This window comes from Canis lupus, chromosome 8 (genome assembly GCF_011100685.1).
Source record: "Canis lupus familiaris isolate Mischka breed German Shepherd chromosome 8, alternate assembly UU_Cfam_GSD_1.0, whole genome shotgun sequence".
In the NCBI taxonomy this organism is placed as follows: Eukaryota; Metazoa; Chordata; class Mammalia; order Carnivora; family Canidae; genus Canis; species Canis lupus.
Genome location: NC_049229.1, coordinates 46,347,973 through 46,368,893, shown reverse-complemented (window position 1 = coordinate 46,368,893; position 20,921 = coordinate 46,347,973). Strand labels below are relative to the sequence as shown.

Below are 20,921 nucleotides of genomic sequence, written 5' to 3'. Positions count from 1 at the left end.
ATATAAGTGGAATCAGACAATATTTGTCCTTTTGTGACTACCATAGTTCTCTTCGCATAATGTCTTCAAGGTTTATCTATGTTGTAGCAGGTACCAGAACTTCCTTCCTTAAGGCTGAGTGATACTCCATTGCATGCATATACCACATGTTTATTTCTCCATTCATCTGTTGACAGACACTTGGTGTAAATATTAAGTTTTTGCACATTTATTACATATCACTCACTTCCTCTGGTGACTTAAATTTGAGACACTAGGCCAAATTCAGAGGCCACCAAGGGAATTAAATATCTTCTTAGGAGGGAAGTAATTGCACCTGAAGTCTTTCTTCTAATTTATGCCCTAGAAAAGGGTACCTTGATTCTGATGGACAAATATCCTCTATGTAAAGTATGTCTTACCTCATGACTAAGGCTTTCTTTGTGGATACTGTCTTTGGGCTGCTTATAAGGATAGGATGTCTAGCATGCAGCTGTAGTATCAGTGTAAATAACTAAGGATTAGAAGGGACCCACCAGAATCTATTGTCTTTAATGGTGGCCCATGAAGGTAGGGAGGCTTTTTCAAATGATAGTGAGTTGTTGGCAAAGCATGCATATGCTCTATATCTGTAGATGGTCACTAATCAAGAGGGAGGGGAAAAGTATGCACGTGAGCCAAAGAATGAGAAAGAGAAACATCACTCTCCTCATCCATTTGGAAATATATTAGTTCACACCAAAGGTTAGCCCTGGGGTCGAAATTCCAATGCCTACAGAGCAGGTATCTTCAGTGAGTGAAGCAGGCCAGGCATGAGAAAATTAACAGTGCCAGGGAGAGGGGGCAGCCCTTGATAGTCAACTTTAGGACATGGGGAGACACTGGGCAGTGGTAGGGAGTGTATAGAGCCAGATAGCACCTGTGCTTTGAATGGGACAGCCACTACCAGCTCAAAGGACGCCCCCTGCAGGCACGTGGCTTAGGGTTCTCAAGTCCCAAGTTTTTTTAAGAGGGACCAAAAATTTAAAAATTTTGGTGAGATCTCCCCAAAATGTTGGTAGTAAATTGGAAACAAAAAATCAGTTTTGTGTGGACTAAACCAAATGTGAATGTGTATAAGACACCCTTTGATGACTTTGGGACAGTCCTCCCCAAGGGCTCTAGTCTAGGTAAGGTTAAAGTTGAGGATGGAATGCCTTGACCAAACTCCTTCACTTCACCTACCGAATTGTCTAATGGTAACCTGACTTAGAATTGTTATGTACTGGGAATGAGCCCCTGGGGTGGTCTCTGAATGGAGCAAGGTCATTATTGAGCACATTAGGGACTCAGGATGTAGCTCTAGTAAAAGACATTCCTCTATCCAATCCCCTTTCCTCTGCATGTATAGCCCCTGAGTGGGGCTATACAGTTTAAATATACAATTTTTTATTCTTTTTCTTTATTTCACTTTATTATTATTGCTGACCAGTCATCTGTTGTACCACATTCCTTTTACCCTTCTTTTCCTTTCTAAGATTTCCAAATTACTCCATGTGACCAGAACTCAATTTAAGTTTTATTGTATCTCCAAAAGAGCAAATTTAGAACTTTCTTTGATTAAGAGAAATATATATATATTATATTTAATATATATATATTATATTTAATATATATAATATATATTATATATATATTATATATATATATTTAAAAGTATATTAAAAATATATTTTTTAGAGAGATAGAGGGTGGGGAGGGGCAGAAGGAAAGGGAGAGAGAGAATCTTAAGCAGGTTCCATGCCCAGCACATAGCCTGATGTGGGACTTGATCTTATGACCCTGAGATCAAAATCAAGATGGACACTTAACCAACTGAGCCACCCAGGTGCCGCTGAATAAATATATATTTTACAAAGTATTCTCTGAAATGAGATGCATAGAAGATGTAAAATACTGAAAAAGAAATATTTCTGGAGAGACATACAGACATACAGATTTATAGTATATATGATATATATACTATATATATGGATTTTATTTAGAGAGACAGAGAGGGTGGGAGAGGGACAGAAGGGGAGGGAGAGGGACAAGTAGACTCCATGCAGAGTGTGGAGCCCAACCTGGAGCTGACCCCAGCACTCTGAGATCATGACCTAAGCCCAAGGATCGGATGCCCAACCAACTGAGCCACTGCATTGCCCCTATGTGAATTTATATTTTATATAAAAATATATATGTCACTCCAGAATTTTTGTTATTTAAATTTGTCTTAAGTATTTCACATCTTATATGTGTCTTATTGCAGAAGACACTACATGGGAGAACAGATTTCATGCAAAGTAGTATATACAAAAGCTAGTCACTTGGGTCAAGGTTGTTTTCTTGCTTTATTTTCTTTGGTCCAGATGAAGAAAAGGCTATTCTGAATGAGCAGTTTGTTTTCCCTTATGTTTTATAATGGAGGCTCTGTAAACTTTTCCTGTAAAGGTCCAGATAGTAAATATTTCAGGCTTTGCAGGCCAGACGTCTGTTGCTGCTACTCAGCTCTAGGGTTGTAGCATGAAAGCAGCCATAGACAATATATAAATGAATGGGCATGGCCATGTTCCTATAAAACTTTATTTATAGAAATAGGCAACTAGCTGGTGAGATTTGGTCCATGGGCCATAGTTTGCTGATCCTAAGCCAGAAATAGAGAATATTATACTATTAAACTGGGGGTTGATGGATGGTGATGATATTTAAGGCCTTTTCTAAGCATCAGGACTAAGGTGAATTTCACATCACCAGGTGAAGGGCAAGAGGTGCATTTCTTGATCAGTAATTTAAGCTGTATTGAAGGCCCATATGCAAAAATGTTTTTGAGCCAAAAGATTCCATCATGAGTTGTTAGAAAGCTATTAGGTTTTCTAGTTTTGGTGCTGACTCCAAACTACAATAGTACAGTGCCTATAAATAATCCAACCAGTCGACATGCTAGTCATACAAAATGGTGACTCTTGTTGATAATGACCAACATCATTCATCTTTACCAATTTAAGTATGAAAAAGGCCAACTTTAAAATAGCTGAATTCATGCAAATGGCTCCTGTGAGCTAAGTGAACATACGCAAACACATGGTTTGCGTATGAAGTAAATAATAAAGGACATTTAGTAGAGCCCAGCTTAGGAGGTGTAGGGTTGTTGCAGTTAAAGAAATGACCTCTTTCTGATTCTCCGATGGCTGTGGGTCTCTGAAATTGCTAGTTATGAGGTGTTGAGGATGTTGCTGAGGTGCATTTCTTTCTGAGAACTCAGATGCTTTTGGTCAGATTCAGAATCAGAACACTTTTACAACAGTACCTTACATCCCTAAAGAACCGATGAATCATTGTCTTACTTAGGTGGTAATGAAGATTCCTGATACCAGACCTGCTACTGTATTCAAACATTCTTACAAGTTAGTATGGGATGATCCTGATGGGTGGCCTATGAGCTAGTCATGCTTGGTGACAGCTGCCTTGCCAATTTTACGAAGAGATGCTCTTTAGCCATTGTGAGAGGATGCTCCATTGTTTTGAGAGAATGAGTAACTTTTCAGATTTCAGGGTGTGTGTTAGTGGTGCTTATTGCTAAGTTCCCTGAGTTACTTCCAAGTTTTCTTTACAGGGTTAAGGTTTGAGATTGATATATTGAATGTCTGCTCTATCCTGTGATCATACCTGAGGTCACCCAGACGTTAGCTTTTAGGCATTGACTTGAAGGAGAAAGATTCTGTATTTTGTATTTTATATAAATATGGTGTCAGCAGCACAATCCCTTGGTTACCTGATCTTTCCTTACACCAGAATAGGAACTACTTCAGTGTAAGGTGATAACAGTGGGCATCAATGGTTTCATACCCACCTGACTGATGGAATTATGGTGACTGTGCTATTAATGATCACCTGGCAAGACATCATCATCATAACTGAGACAGACCTGGAAGTTCTAGTGGAACTCTAGCTGAAGGAGTAGCGCGCTGTTTATTTTTAAGTTAGCATGATGCCAGGCTGTGTTATATTGGGTAAATGTGCAAGGGCTGGAAAGTATTTCCCCACTTCTATTTAATATTTGACACCACTGTGTTTGAATTAGCTGAAAATAACTGGGAAAACCAAAAAATACAGAAAAGAATGTTAGCAATAATTGAAGGGATGAACAATAAAGCCCTTTAAGAAAAGGGTAAAGGATTTGGGGTTAGCTTGGGGAAGAAAATTGGCATCACTTAATAACTATCATTATGTGCATAATTGAGAAAAAGGCACTGATTTTTTGGTCTCTAGAGAGGACAGGAGAAGTAGGGGTTTCGAACAGACTGATAAACAGTTCTTTTGACATCAAGAATTTTTGACTTACTGAAGCTCATATGACCGCACCGATAGCCAAACACTTCTGCATGGCGTTAGGGGTGAGGGCTAGAATGACCTCTCAGGGTCTCGTCAAGTTTGGCAATACTTTGAATTGTAGCTGGGGAACCTGTAAGACTTAGTGTCTGACTCACCACCAGGGAGTGGAGAGGCAAGGGGAGGATTGGTCTTATGAATGCGTATTGTGATCATTAACCAAAATTGCATTTCTACGCTTGTTCCTATTCATACCAAAGCAATGTCCCAAGGCCGAATGGGGACTTCCATTGTTTGGATAATGTGAGATGCCAGCTGGAAAGTGAATGCAGTGGCAAGAGACATTTTCCTCCAGAGAAATGTTAAGTAAGAAGCAACTGGAAAGGACAGTAAGGCCAAAAGGCCACAAGGGAAAATAGTTCTGCCGAAACTCCATCTGAGTTCTGAGTTCCATGCTGGTTCTCATCTCACTGGGCTCCACCATGTCCAACATCATCCTCGGGGCATGGATTTCGTACTTGCTCATAGGACCCGGATAGTATTCTCAACCTGATCTTGGATGAACAACTTCACTAACATTCATGGTTGTCTACTCCTCTCTCCCAACCTAATAGGTAGTGAAAGAAAGGTCTTAAAATGATAAAGTTAATTTTATATTTCTACTTATAAAACAAATTCTGCTTGGAAAAGGCAGTGGTCAGGGTTCTTTCTACATAACTTAGAAAAGAACTCCTATAGCTTTGCTCTGTGTTTGATTTGAAGAAATAGGAAGGATTGTACTGTATTTTTAGTGTGTGAAGTCAACTTTCTGAGGACCCGAAAAATAAAAGAGATTGGGAATGGGGAATGCTCGTGTAATAAGGAGTGAAGGAGGGGTGCGATGAGTTGCTGCCATGAACACTTATGCTGAAGTTTCTCCTTGGCTGAGTTATGGGTTCAAAGAGACTGGTAGTTTGTAATCCTGAGAAGTTCTTTAGTTAAAATAGATTGTTTTCCCTCCGTAGACATCAACCTTTCCTCCGTAATTGAAAAATAGATCAATACGTTTTGACCACATACTGTTACTTTGTATAATGACCCTCCAGTTATTGGTTTGCTTTATGCTCCTGATCAATTAATCAAACATTTATTGAATGTCTTCTATGTTGCAATAGCGTGCTAGGTTTTGCAGGGCATAAGAGAGAAGCAAAGGGGAGTTGAGACAAACTTTCTGGGGGTACTTTGTATGTGCTAGTCACTGACAGGTTTCTTATAGAGGTTAGCTTGTTAAAGCTGTATATCACTCTTTTGAAGTTCAGACGTCTATTCCTATTTCACAGATATGGAAGTTGAGGCTCAGGGAGATTGAGTTGACAACCGTAGTAGTCACAGCTGGTAATGCCTGATTTTTCCAATCGAGGATTTTCTGGCTCTGACCGTCTCCACTGTGTAAGTTATCTTTTCTGTTCACAAAGAGGGGAGACAGGTGGTTAGCATATTATTCAAGACAAGACCACTTATAATTAAGTGCCAAGTTGGTACAAAATATGAGTGTCACACGAGCTGAGCAAAAGGAGTTTCCAGCACAGGTAGTAGCAGCAAGGGAGGTCTTCGTGGGACGATGAGTACATTTGGGGTGAGCAAAGAGAAGACAGGCCACTGAAAGGGGGAAGTACCTGAGCAAAAGCACAGAGGTGTGAGCAGCACGGTGGAGTTGCAGCCAGAGTGAGATGAGCCTGAATGGAGTGGGGGAAGATCCTGGGCTGTGGAGGGAAGTCAGAGGAATGTGAATATCATCCACATCATGGTGGGTCCTGACCCACAACGTGGGAAACAGGAATGGGAGGAAGTCAGTGTATCCCGGGTTTTTGAGCAGAATGAATGTGATGTTTAGGATGGCTGTATGGGGACACGTATAGCCAAACTACAGTGTCATGAAGATTGGGTTCATATACTCTTCCCTACCAGGCTGCCTCTGACCCTGTCATGACTGTGGGATCCTAGCGGAGAGAATGGTCAGGATTCCTTCTAAATGACCTGTGACATAACCCCAGTGCACCTGTCTTCTGTGTAATGCTTACTCAACGGATAAAATGTTCATCTTGCTGGGTATCAAATGATTCTGTGGGCTTTTTCTACCAAGTATTATTCTGAAGCCAGAGAAACTGCTCTTTTACTACCTTCTGGTTTGTAACACATTTGAGGAGGGGTATGGGATATCCTGAAAGGCTGGTTGGCCCCAGAAAGCTTTGCATCTAAGAGATCAACTGAAATTTGGGGTCGAATCTATGATTGTCCATTTAGTGAAGTTGGAGAAAGAATTTATTTGAGAAAGTGCCCTTTAGACCTATAGGTCACTGAATGTGTAGTTGAGGAGAATCAAGGAAGGGAGGCTCAGATTCTGGTCATTGCCTTTGTTTGGGTGTGCAAGCTCCTTTTGGTATCATTGCCTGTTTGCCCGTAGCTGCTTTACATGTGGAGGAATCAAGAAGTCCCCAGATGGCAGATCCTGAGTCCTCACTTCTATGCATTTCTACCTCCTGTGCTCATGTCTCCCCACTTCATCTTGTCGGTGGGTTCTTCGCTGGCCCGCAGGGCTTACAGATGTGTAGCCATGTGTGGGGAACAGCCATTATGAGTCAAAAGAGTAGGGCCGACTTCTCCAGATGGCCTAGAATGGTTGGCACTTCCTGACATGCTAAACGATAGCCACCACACTCTCAAGGTTAGTCTCCTAGCAGCCTCGACAGGTTACTACTGTTGCACTTAGCAGATGCATGGGCCCAAACTCAGAAGGGTTATGTGACTTGGTCAAAGCTGCACTGAAGTGGCAGGCCCAGCCTAGGACTCTAGATCTTTAGTGCATTCACCTTTGCTTATTATTTGCCTGTAATGTTCAGTGGCACTTGTGTTGGCTTAGGCATACCCTCAAATGGCAGAGCTCTGGACTGAAAAGGTCATCCGACAGCCCAGAACTGAAACCCCCAATAGAGTAATATCCATCTTCCCTCTGAGAAAAGCAAAACCCATCAGATGCCAGCTTCTGGATCCACTCCTTTCCCCCCCCTGCCACCTCCACACTCCGCCCCCACTGACATTTATGCAGCACCTGGGTCTCATACAGCACGGTCTCACTAAACCCTTTCAGAGTCCCTCTTTCCTTCATCTGCCTTTAGATTGTAATGTTGATGCAGAGCTGGTACAGCCAGTGTGCTGGGGCTGAGTGTTAACTGCGTCCAGTGCAATGTTCTGTGCCTGTTTCCTGCATCCACCTACATCACCTGCATACTGGCTCGAAGTGTAACTGTGTGCCCTGCAGAAAACACCCCAGGCCTGCCTCTAATGGCACATTAGGTCTATCACAGGCAGCTCTCAGAGTTGATTTTGCCCTACAGAGGTTGAGAAGGTTGGCTTTAGAAAAGAAGTCCCTGCCTGGTGATTGGCGCAGAGAGAGATCTTCCGAGACAGCAACTTGCCCTTCCTGCTCCCTCTCCATTAATTCCAGGAAACTCTGCGGCTGGCTCTCCCCTGCCCCCATCCTCTGGTCTCTGAGCTGTGCTAATCACAGCTCATTTCTGCTGCATGCCTCATTTGGGGGAAGAGCACTCCAGGGCTCCCAAAATGTGAAGAGGGAAATTACGGATGGTTGGCCAAATGAGTCAGCCCATGGCCACCTGGGACAGCCCTCCTCCTCCCTGGAAGGCCCCTGTGCCTTGTTCCAGGGTTTACTGGGAGGATGTTTCCACTTGGGCTTTTCCTGTGGATCAGATGGGGTTTTGTATTCTAAGGGAGAGAAGAAGCACCAGGCTCCTGAAGCAGCCACACACCCACCATCACACGTTCTCTAGTCTCATCACCTCTTCTAACAGCCCTGGGATGTTGGGCCCATTTTACAGCCAAGGGAACCGAGGAAGAGAAATGGCAAGTATGACCTGCCTGAAACTAGGCAGATGCACATGTCTATCTGACTTCAAAAGCCAGTGCTCTTTCTCCTTTCTAGCCTGTGTCCAGAGAGGGGGACACTTCTGCATTTCCCCCTCTCATTTCTTAAATCAAGAGCTCTGGGCTTCTATTCACTCTTGTTTCCTTTCCCCCAACCTCTTATGTGAAACTTGCCCCTTTTTTGTAGTGGTGAGTCCTGCTGGCTCCTGGGAGAGTCCATCCTGGCTGGAAGTCCAGTTTCCCACTGGCTGGGCAGCATTGTGGGTTTAGCCAGTAGGCTAATGAATCTAGGTTTCCCAGCAAGGGCTGGCTGGGTCGTTGCAGAGAGCCAGCTGCCCTGGCCAGGCTCCCCTGTGGGATGGCTGTAGGTGTCTGAGAGCCTGTCAGGAGGGGCGCAAAGAGCTTCCTCTCAATCCCAGACAGGGTATTTTTCCTTTCCTTTGCTTATCATTACCTCATTTTAAGTCTCCAGGCATCATTTGTTTGATCTACTTCAAAAGAAATTCATTCTCCATCTTTGTAAATAAGGAATCCAACCTGGTATTAGATGAATTCCAAAGTTGTGGGATACCATTTTGGTGAGAATGTGCCATCAACCAAACAAACCAACTCACCTTTTTCTTCCATCCCCATTTGCTTGCTTTAGTCCCATTGTCCAGAGAAATGTTTCTTAGAAGGGTCCCTTTTCTGTGAAAGCCATTAGAGCTATCCCTTCTGGAAACTTCTACATAAGAGGCTGTGGAAAAGGGAGCCAGGTGCAGGAGGGACAGTACCCAGGAATATTTTGGCCCGAGGGTTGTGATGTGCATTCATCCTTCCAGAAGGTAGGGTCAGGGAGCAGTCAACTGGTGGGGCCCCATGGACTCTTTTTTTTTTGCTGTGGTAGCTGAACAGGAGCAGGGGCAGCCCCAGGAGCAAGGCGCCATGATTCCAGACCACCTGGGTTATACTCCCGGGAGCCAATCCATGCTGTAGAAAGACTTAGGAGATCTGGATCAGCCTTCCAGCCTTGCTGCCACCTTTCCCTGTGGCCCTGGGCAGGTCACTTCACCTTTTGGGGGCTCAGTGTCCTCAGGTGTTTGGAGAAGGGGTTGGACCAGGTGATCCAAGGCTCACTCTGGTGCTAACAGTCAGAGGCTCTGAGTAGACTGAGTAAGGACCCTATGACCGAGCTAGCTTGTCTGAGAATCTGCTTTGCATTTTAACTGTGGCTTTTTGGAAGTCAAGTTTTTCAGCCACGGGGGTCACTGCAGTGGTGGAAGTTCCAGGCACTGTTCCAGGGGTTTCTGAAAGAGAGATGGCAGTTTATATCTTGCCCTGCCCCCCATTAATGGTTATGCTGTTGGAGCAGGGTCCTCCTGTGTCCTCTCTGTCTGTCGATGCCTGTGAATCCCCACCAGCCCAGATCCATCCACCTCCTTCCCTGCTTGGAGAGGCAAATGGAGACATGACTGGGTTGGGTTAGACCAGGCATCTTCTGTGTGGCTCCTGGGACACCCGTGGGGGGTGTGCACCTGCAGAGAAGCATTGATGTTGCCCAGCTCTGGCTTTCCAGAGGGCAGGCTCCATTGTCCCACAGGCTGGGCCCATCTCACATGAGGCATTGGCCCTGACTGCCACTCTGTCCTAGGCTGTTGGGTGCAGAGAAGAGGCCTCAGAGTGGATCTGACAGAGGAGGAAACAGACATAGAAGAGTCACTGTCAGGATGTCAGGGCTCTCTCAGGGCTGTGTAGGCCTAAGGCTCTGGAAGCCTCTTCCTTGGGCCTCTTCCTCCAGCTACCGCCTCTATCCAGGCTCTGTTCTTTCCCTTTTGGATTTAGGGAGCTAATTAGTTTCTTTGCCTCTAAGCTCTTATAGTTCCTCAACTTTAGCTCTGGGACGGCCAGGTTTGGAGGTGGCCTTGACCTGATTTTGCCCTGGGGTGATACAGGAGTGCCTTTAATCCAGGATTCTGGATTAGCTGTGGGGACTGGAAAGACAAATTCCCCCAAATCCTCACAGCACCCTGCTGACTCCTCAGATTCCCCTCACACTCTCCAGCCTGGAATGTGGACAGGGGATAGGGGTCGTGGAAAGGAAGGGAGGACCTTAGTGCAGGAGGGCAGCCCTCTGACTGGGGAAGCCACTGGATGGTCAGAGCCCATTGCTCCCCAGCAGGTGGCCAATTGGCCCCTCAGCCTCCTTGTGTCAGGAGAAGGGTCTCTCTCCACGGTCTGTTTCCTGTGGCTGAGTGGAATGGTAGTTGCCTGCACAGATGTTGGGATAAGATGTGGCTGTGCATCCTGCCTCTGCTAACCCTTGGCTAGGACATCTTGAGTAGATTACTTCCCTATTCTGAGCTTTAGCTTCTATAAAATGGGGACAATGACACCTGGGTCATAGTTTGTTTCAAGCATTAAATGAGGACGTGTGTTTGAAGTGTCTAGCATGCAGGAACTGTTAGTAGTAATAGTGCCAAATACTCTTCTAGGAAAGATTCAGAGAATTGAATTTTTACATCTTTTTAAGAATTCAGCCAGAATTCTGGCTATGTCTCCTGAATAAGAACCCAAATCTCTTTTCTGGGTTCTTATTTTCATTCTCTTGCCCATTCCTTCTAGTTTCCTTCTTTGTCTCTCGTCTCCCTCCCCGCCCCATGTCCTACCCCCAGATTTACTAATTCTTCCTCTTCTCACTTTATCTTTCCTCTCTGTTCTAATAATTTCTGGAACCTGTGATCACCTATTTCTTTACTTATTCATGATCCCAGATGCACCTTGGGAGTTCTGAAAGCTGGTGCCACAAGCTTTTCTGCTTGCTATGAGTTCTACCTCCCAGCTCCATGAAGGTACTACAGCCCCCCAACTGCAGGCTCCCCTTCTGGTTTCAGGGTCTCTACCACTCCTTGAGATGGGGATTTTCCCACAGTGATCCTTTGCCATCTTGGATCTTTCTTAGTTTTAGTCTTTGGATTCCCAACCACCATGGCAGGTGGATGTATGAGTCTGGAACTCAGGGCACAGGTCCATGCTGGGGAGGTCAATTTGCAAGTTACAAGTGTGTAGATGGTATTTGGGGGAAGTGAGTTTAACTAGATAAAAAGAAGAGTCTAGAGTCAGAGAGAGGAGGGGATTCCAGCAAAGGAGATCAATAAGGGGCAGCTGGGGAGATGGGAGATGTGCATAAGATACAGAAAGGGGATGGAGGGCACTGGCCCTTTTGAGGAGTCAGGCTGAAAAGATGAGCAGAAAATTGAGTCCTTGATGGAGGGGAGGCTCAGTCGGGAAGGATCTTTTTGAAAGACTGGGGCTCTTACGATGTGTTTGTATGCCAGCAGAACTATTGACTAGAGAGAGAAATTGATGCCAGAGGAAAGAACAGCAGGAACAGAGCTCTCAGGGAGGTGTGAGAGGTTGGGATCCTGGCACAACTGGAGGATTAGCCTTGGGTAGGAGCTGGGAGAGTTTGTTTCTGGTAATAGGAGGGGCATAGGTACAGGGAGCTGGGGGGATGTGCATGGAGAAGATGAGATCATTTTATTCTGATCACTAATGTATTTTTTCAACTAGTAAGGAGAGTGTGAGGAAGCAATGCAAACTATGGGAGTCTGGAAAAAATGAAGAGGTGTGGGAGAGTGGTTTGATCAGAGAGATATGGGGGTACTGCCAAGATCTGTGGTCACCATTTCAATGAAGGCTGGTCAGCACAGTGGCTTGGGTGTAGGCACAGAGCAGGTGAGGATTGGGCTTAACTGAAATTGGGGTAAGTAGGAAAGAGAGAGGGGGTCAGCAGATATATGCAGAGGTAGCACTTCAAGGATGAATGTGGAGTCTCTGGATACAGGTGTGCAAGAAGCAATGCGGGGAGGACAGGGCGTGGTAAGGAGTAGCGGTCGGAGCTTCTGATGAGACTAAAGTGCTGGCACACTCAGTGAGTAAGGACCAGCCTGGCTCTGACGAGCTGTCCCCTTCTGATTTGGGCTTAGGTATTTTCCTCTTAAAATGGCTAAATAGACACTAAAATAGAAAATGGTGGAAAGCAATGCTTGTTCTGGGGCTAATTCATTCATCATTGAAAGAGTGCAATTTAATTAGGCTGCAAAGATATTCAATGATTTGGAACAACACAATGGAAATGCCACCTTAACTCTTTCTTACCCCGTCAGCTCAGTCCCACTAACACTGGGGTGGGCACTTGGGTTTGTTCTTATTGACACAAAGGAAATACTCTGAATGCTTTGTTGTCTAAAGGACCTTATCTTGGGGAGAGAGCATATGTTGCCTGTTGGAGGCCCCAGAGAGGAAGTGAGGGCCTCCTGTTTATGCACAGGACTCAGGGGTCTCTGGCACACAAAACTGCTATCAGGAAGATATAGCTTATGTCTGGACACTGGCCAATATGAATTGATGTCTTTTGCATCCAACAATCACAGGACCGTCTGAAACACTTAAGAGTATGTCCACAGTAGGCTACGAGGTTGAGAGAAATGCAGAACTTCTGGGAATGAGAATAGAGGCTGTTGGTTGGTGCCAAAACAAAGCAGAAGAGTGGTAAAACCTTGCCTTTTTTTTTTTTTTTAAGTGTTTTCCAGTTTAAGAAAGCAGTAGCACACACCTCATTGCTGTGATCCTCACAATAGAAGGATGAGGTGGGCAGGAAATGTTGACCAAGGTGGACTCAGGGTCAGAGTAGCTGGTAGACTTGCCTGTGGTCCCATATACCAGCATCATGGTGCAGTTTGCTGATATGTAGGATCCCTGAGGAGAGCCTAGGAGGCAGGGGGTCCCAAGGACCCAAGTGTGGCCCAAGGACCCCTGCCCCTGTCAGGATCTGCATCTCCCCTGGTGCTTCTTATGGGCTCTAAAGTTGGAAAGCCACAGGATCACCAGAATGGCACTGCTTTGGTATGGGGAAATGGGAAGACCAACGACTGATATTTTCTCTCTGAGGTCCTTGTGCTACATAGGAAAAGGAGAACTGCCCCCTCAAGGCAAGGAGAGTGAGAGAGGTGCGAGTGCTTGGAAGGGGTTGGGAGGTTAGGTACAGCACACGGCAGTTGATAGGAACTGGATCAAGGGAGCCTGATTTGACCAGCCCACATGGGGCCTCGGCTGCAAAGCAACATTACACTTGCCAGAAGTGTTCCAGCCTTGGAGCTCTGCCTCTGACCGTGGCTGGGAGGGCCTTCTACATCCTCCCTGATGTCACTCAAAAGTGGCATAGTGTGAGTGCTGAGAGTATGCACTGGCTGTGGTCCAGCAGTCCCCCAGCCTCCTGGCACTTAGGTTTCCTTGTCTGCATTGGTCTTTACAGAAGTGGGGCTGGCCTTGAAGGATGAATAGAAGTTCCAAGGGTAGGCAAAAGGTGGAAGTGGTATTTCATTGATTCTTTTATTTGAATATGAATTGACAGTTTCTCTCATTCGATGAGAGTTGTGTTGGTGGAGAGCTGGGGAGGGAAGTCAGATTAGAGAGAATGAAGACTCAGTGGGTATCCCAGAAAGAGGAGTAGATTTCGGGCAGTGCATCTCAAAATTCACTGTGCACACGAGTCACCTGGGGATCTTGTTATAATACAGATTTAGGTTCATAGGTCAAGAGTGGGCGTTTCTAACAAGCTCCCAGGTAATGCTCAGGCTGCTAGTTCATGGACCACACTTTATGTAGCTCGAGTATAGACCATCTGCTTGATAGGTTTGGCTATGAATGGGAGCTGAGGGATAGGACAGAGAGACCTTTGTGTGCAAAAGTGTGAAGTGCAAAATGAGCGGGTTTTAGGGGGGTGGGGTGGGGTGGGGAGTGAGAGGAATTTGGCAGGTGCTTTTCTGTGTGGCTGTAGTGGTAGTTGGGTCAGTGGTCATGAAAGAAGATGAATCTAAAAAAGGCAGTTGTGACCAGACAGCAAAGAGGCTTGTAATGCTAAGGAGCTTACTTCTGACCGCGGGCAATGAGAGACAGAGGAATTACTTAACGAGGGGTGGGTTGATACCTCATAACTGCTGGAGTAGTTTTTAAAAATATTAACTACTATTTAAAAAAAATCTCTTTAGAAAGAGTCCTTAAGATCATTTTGTATGAAAACAGAAGTATGTGACTGTGGGAATACCATCTTTTAGTCCAACCACAAAACTGTTGGGTGAGTGATCCTAGTTATTTGGATAGGGTCTTTGACTCACAGAAAGGGAAACAGGAGTTAAATATTTGGTGAACTGCTTAAGGTTTGAATCCTTAATTCTCACAGGAGGCTTTTAACCTATTAAGCTTATCAGCTTCCAGCTCATAGGTAGCAACTCTTTTATTTTTTAAAAAAGATTTTATTTATTTATTCATGAGAGAAACAGAGGGAGAGAGAGAGAGAGAGAGAGGCAGGCAGATATATAGGCAGAGGAGAAACAGGCTCCCCGTGGAGAGCCCAATGTGGGACTTGATCCCACTACCCCGGGATCACACCCAGAGCCCAAGGCAGATGCTCAACCACTGAGCCACCCAGGTGTCCCACAACTCTTTTCTGTTGTTGTTGTTGTTGGGGTTTTTTTTTTTTTTTTTTTTTTTTTTTTTTTAATATGAAAACTCAGACTGGTAATGGTTTCTTGGCATGCTGGGTTAAGAAGGATCCAAAGATCTCAACCAGGAGGACTGGAAGAGAATGTTGAACTGATTAGTGATGTCTACCATGAGTATGAGATAGAAAAGTGGCGTATGTGCCATATATTTAGCTCTCTCTGAAGGAGCTTTAGGTTTCTGGTGATGTATTCCTGATTCTCTCACACCTGTCCTTCAGGTGATCCAGGGCCATTTCAGAGATACTCATTTCACTTCCCTGGCTATGGAATGGAGCCGACTGCCACTTACCCAGAAAGGCTTTGTGAATCTTCAAACAGTTGTGAGGCTCTTGTCTACATTCACAAACTACCAGGAAAAGCTTTCCTTCTGCGGTACGCCAACATCGATGGGTATTATTGTACTGAATAAACTACTTGTCTTAGAGCATCATTTCTATTAAATCTGAAGACAGATGCTGGTAACTGGAAATAGCCATTGATTTGCTTTCTCTTGTACTATCTCGACTCCCTAATTTATCTGGAGGAAAAAATAAAGCCCATGTAAAATCAACTCCTCTAGCTTTCTAAGTAAACAGCAAGATCAATCTTATTCATGCATTTGTTGGATAAATGTTTGTTTGATTATAAGGAAAGGCAGATTAATCTTGAATGAGAATTTGGCTGGTGGAAAATGATCTATGAGCTGGACCGAGTGACCAAAGATGCAGGATGAGTGCAGAGCTGGTGGGGCCTTTGTGCTGGAGGTTGGAAGCAAATGTAGAGTTAATACAAGGCCAGACTGTGCTGGGTTTTGACATAATCCCATGGAGCCCAAGGATATTTCTCCTTTGAGCAGTGTTGGTTCAGTGTGATTTTTGCTTCCTTCTTGCTGAGAGTGTTGAAGGACATCAGGGACCTCAGGGGCTTCAGGGGAGATTGGCTGTCATCATCACCATCCTCACTTTCCATTCTCCTGCCATCTCGAGTTGGAACGTGAACTAGTGACTCAGGGAAATTGAGGGGTGAAGAAGGAAGGGGATTGGGAGGAGTTGTGAGCTCTGTTGGGGCTTCACGGTGGAGGTAAGGGGTTATAGGTGTCATGACTGTCTGGCGAATGCAAGATGGGGGGCCTTTTCTGTGTGCTCTTTTGTTCCTCTCCTAAATAAAATGAATAAGGAACACTCCTGTCCTTTCTTGACTTGACAGTGTAATGGAGGTGTCTGGGCCTCTTGTGAAATGGGCTCTGGTTGCCAGATGTCTTTTTGTGCTTCTCTCAGAGGCTTCACTGGGAGAGCTGATGATGGGCAGTCCACTCAGGGTAGCTCTAGGGAGGACTTGGAAAAACTAGCCAGCAGGATTGAGTGGTATGGTGAGGTGGGGAGAGGGGAATGAGTCCTTCCCTCCCTAGCCACTGGCGGAGGAGCTATAGCTTGTGGGGTCAGGGACCTCTGTTGAGGATCTTAGGAGCCAAAGCCCAGAAATGCCTGAGAGCTGCTGGCCTACTTCTGGCAGCCTGCAGGGCCCCTTTGTATGGGCTGGACTGGCTTACTCCTGGGCCATTCTTCCCCAGAGATTCCTGGGATTTGTCACTGTGAGATGATGAGGATTTGACAACCTGCCTCATGAGAGGAAGCCCAGCTTTCTGAGAGACTTTGCTCAAGGTATGGAACATTGAGGCCCCAAAAGGCCTTAGGAGAGAGCTAGTCCACGTTTGGGTGGTACAAACTGAGGAAGCTGAGGCACAGAGAAATTCAGTGACCGACATGATTGTGCCTTAGCAAACTTCTTATGAGTAAAAGGGGAAAATGCTGTTACATTTAATAGCTCAAAGTTGGGCATGGAGTTGGGCAGCTGCATTTGGGTTCAGCCGTCTTGGAACACCATGTAGTGAGAGCCTGTGGGGTGAAGTAAAGAGTTCAGAGGGCTGGAGTGTGAAGACATGGATGCTAGCCCTGTTTCCACTGCTTGCTGGCTGCCTGAGCCATTCTGGGCCATAGTTTCTTCACTTGTAAATCAGAAATATTTACTTTTGTTCTGTGTATTTCATGGGATTATTGTCCCCACAACAATGAAATCAATAATTTCATCAAATGAAACCATGACTGGAAAGGTGCTTACTTGAAAATATTAGGAGCAATTATCATTTGGTTATGCAAGCATTGCTTTTTTTTAGGCCAAAATACTGGCTGTAGGTTGTTGCTATGCTCAAATCAGTTTGTTGAACTTCTAGGAAGTTCCTGAATTTTTAATATGGGGGACTTGTTCCAGGGAACCTGAACAGAAAGGTTGTCGGAGGTGAGAGGTAGACTCAGGCAGGTGGAAGGAGAGTAGGGTGAGGGTAAGACAAGGGAGTGGAGACAAAATCAGAGGCCAGAGGCAGCAGCTCATGGTGGAGAAGTGCCCTCTAGCCCACACTGTGCCAAAGGTTGGGTCCAGGAACCTGTGGATGTGTTCCCATTGTGTGGTGAGGTTTCAAACCTACTCACTTCTTGTTTCAGTCATTCTCACATCATCCTTTAAATTGTCTTAGTTCTGGGCAGCCCAGGTGGGTCAGTGGTTGAGCGCCTGCCTAGTGCCCAGGGCATGATCCTGGGGTCCCAGGATCGAGTCCCACATTGGGCTCCCTGTATGGAGTCTGCTCCTCCATTCTGCCTGTGTCACTGCCTCTCTCTCTCTCTCTCTGTCTCTCAAGAATAAATAAATAAAATCTTTTTAAAAATTATCTTAGTTCCCACTCTTAGCTTTTTAAAAGATTTATTTAGAAAATAATAGCCCTCCAAGGAAGAGAGGAAATGAGATAAAATTCCAAACCCCACTTTTGCCTTCATTATTCAACCCAGCACTGGACCTCACTGTGGCAGGGATCCTGCCTATGTAGTCTCATCAAATGTCTGGCTTTTCTAGAACCTTCCTACCAGACCCCTTGCTGTTCCTCCTTTGCCAGTGTATTAGTTATCTATTGCTGTGTAACAAATTACTCCCAAACTCAGCAGCTTAGTGCAACAAACTTTATCTCATAGTTTCTGAGGGTCAGGAATCTGGGAATGGCTTAGCTGGGTGGTTTTGGCATGTGTTCTTTCATAATGTGGTAGTCAAGATGTTGGTTGGGGCTGCGGTATTTCCATGGCTTGGCTGAGGCTGAAGGAGTCACTTCTAGGCTTGCTCACGTGTTGTTGATAGACCTCCATTCATCTCCATTTATCTCAGGCTGTTAGACTGAGGGCCTCAGTTCTCTGCTGGTGGTTGGTCAGAGGCCCCTCACAGTTCCTTGCCATGTGGGCCTTTCCATTGGGCACTTCGTAATGCGGCCCCTGACTTTCTCCAGAGTGAGGGGAAGGAGGGAGGCAGGAAGGTTTGGGGACAGACAGGGAGGGTGAGATCAAAAAAGAAAACTGAGTTGCCTTTTTATAACTCTAAAGTTGCATAATGTTACTTCCTTTTTTGCTGTTATTTGTTAAAACAAGTCATTAAGTCCAGTCCACATTCAATGGTTGGGGAATAGCTTCCACCTCTTGAAAAGAGGAGGATCAAAGAATTTTGGGCATTTTAAAAAAGCACCACTCACCACCATTGCTGACTAGTGATTGTTTCCATCCTCCCCTCTCCTTACCATTCAGTCTGACTCACAATGCTGTTCTCCTGCCTGTGCCACTAACTTCCCTCCTGGATCTGGGCATTCCTGGAGAATATGAAGGTCCACTTGACCAGACTCTGGGCTGGGAGAGAAGTCTCCCCCAGGACCTGCCCTAGTCTTGGAGGCAGGGTTCTGAAACCAAGGACCGAGGAGCTTCAATCCAAAGTCACAGAGAAAGAACTGGCTTCCAGAGACCTGATGTGTCTCCTGGGACAAAGATGGAAACTGATCCTGGTAGGGCCTAGCTTTGGCCATGGAGCCTCCATCAAAAAATGACCCCTGCTATCAACAAATGGAATCAGATAAAGACAATATTCCTGAGACTATTTCATACTACATTTACAAGCTTGAGAGAGAAAGGCACAGCCTGTGGAAGGAGAAGCATGTTGTGAGAGAATCTTCTTGTGAATTCTTCTTTCTATAACACTGAAACCATCCAGTCATCCAGAGAGGCACAAGGGTGCACTATTCCAGGAAACCACTTTATCCGGTTCCAATGACCAGTGAGTGACTTCCTCAGGGTAACTAACATGTTCTCTTCAGTTCCTCTATTACTTCATCTCTCACTTGATGGTGTGGCTCCCCCTTACTTTTCCTTGGATGCCATGAAGGCCTCTCCCGAGGCCCTCCTGGCCCTTTTGTGGCCACATTGCCTCTTGTTCTATTCTTGACGCCCTGTGATGCCTTCAATTCCAGTGGTTGGTTCCCTACCCATCCTCCCAAGATCATTTTTACTTTTCCCTCTGTGGTCTCTCCCTAAGTATTTCACCAAGTTCTAAGGCTCCATCTACCACCCATACCTGTTGATTTCTAAATTGACATCTTGTCCTCTCTCCTGAACATAGACCTGTATTTTCTCATGGACACCTGGACATCTTCATCAAATGTCTCATCTATACAACAAATGCCATGTGCCAAAACTGAATCTATATTACTCTCTGCAAGCCCACCATCGCCATCTTAGCTAACAGTGTGGCCCACCCCCTCTGTGGCCCAATCTGGGAATCTTGGTGTCATCTTTGACTCCCCCCTCTCACTCATGCTTGTGTCCAGGCAGGCATCATGTCCTGTTGACTGTTTCTACCTCCAAATGTTTCCCACATTTATCCCCACAGTTATAAGACTGGTTCTGGACTAGTGTCCCTACTCTGGAACCTAAGCTCCACATTAGTAGGAGCCTCTGTCTGTGTAACTCATTGCTTAGGACTTCCCACAGTGCCTGGCATATTATAAGCACCCAACAAAAATTTGTAGAATAAATGAATATTGTGACTGTTCATTCTGCCCTAGCCATCTTCCACTACATCTACCCTCTGCCTTACCACTAGTCATCTCTCCAAAGCATATGTACAAGCAAATCAGATCCTTGCTCAAAAATCTCTGAGGATTCTTTAGTGCCTACAGAGTCATATTCAGATCTTCATGCCTGTATAAGGGACCTTAGACAGTCTTTCTCCTTACCTTTTTAGCATCATCTTTTGCCATTTGCCTTTTTTCCTACTCTCCTTGAACTGCTCTGTTTTGTTTAAATGGACCTTAAATTTCCTAATATTTCTTCTCCCTGTCATGCTCTTTTCTCTCTCTCTTTTTTCCAGTTAGAAAACTCCTCTTCATCCTCCAAAACCCAGATCAAATATTACCTCCTCTTCGTGGCTTTCCTCAAGCCCACTAATTTTTATTGCTTTTCCATATGTAAGCACTTTATTTGTTCCCCTATTATAGTATTTAATATATTGTATTATAGTCATTTTTAAAGAGAATATGACCTATAATAGTTATTTGTTGCTGTATAACAAATTACCCCAAAACCTAACAGCTTAAAAAAATAAAAAATTATTATCTCATTGTTTCTGTGGGCAGGAATCTAGGTGATTTAGTTGAGTGCCTCTGGATCAAGGTCTTCCATGAAGTGAGTCAACTTGTCATGTAGGGCCGCGGTCTCATCTGAAGGCTTGATGGGAAAGGACCCAATTCCAAACTCACTCACATGGTTGTGGCAGGATCCATTTCCTCCCAGGCTGTTGGACTCAGTCCTCCTTTAATTTGTCACCATATGGACCTCTCCATAGAGCATCTCACACCACAGCAGATGGCTTCTCTTAGAGCAGTTTGTGAGAAAACATAAGAGAGGGTTCCGAAGATGCAAGCCACAGTCTTTTTATTACTCAGTATTAGGAGGGACATCCCACCACTTTTCAGATTCTATTTGATAGAGTTGAGTTAGTAAGTCCAGCCCACACTCAAGGGGAGAGAATTAGATGAGGTTATAAATACCAAGAGAGGGGGAGTTTTGGTGGTGATCTTACAGGCTGCCTATTGCACCTCCTAAACTTGAGCTTCTCAAGGCAGGGCCTATGTCTCATTTTTCTTTGAAACTTCATCACTTAGTATAGTTCCTAGCAATTAGTCAGGTACTCAGTGAATTTGGTCAAATTAGATGGAGTTATTTTTCTAAGAACCTGACCAAAATCAAGTAAACTGCAGCCAGAAGAACCCTCAAAAATAGACTAAAAATGATT

At 44.9% G+C, this 20,921-nt stretch overlaps 1 protein-coding gene across 3 annotated transcripts in view; it reads left to right on the top strand.

Annotated features, from left to right (window-relative positions):
* Positions 1 to 20,921, top strand: part of DPF3 (double PHD fingers 3) — a 259,890-nt gene that overhangs the window by 209,222 nt on the left and 29,747 nt on the right. The gene's annotated exons all lie outside the window — the stretch shown is intronic.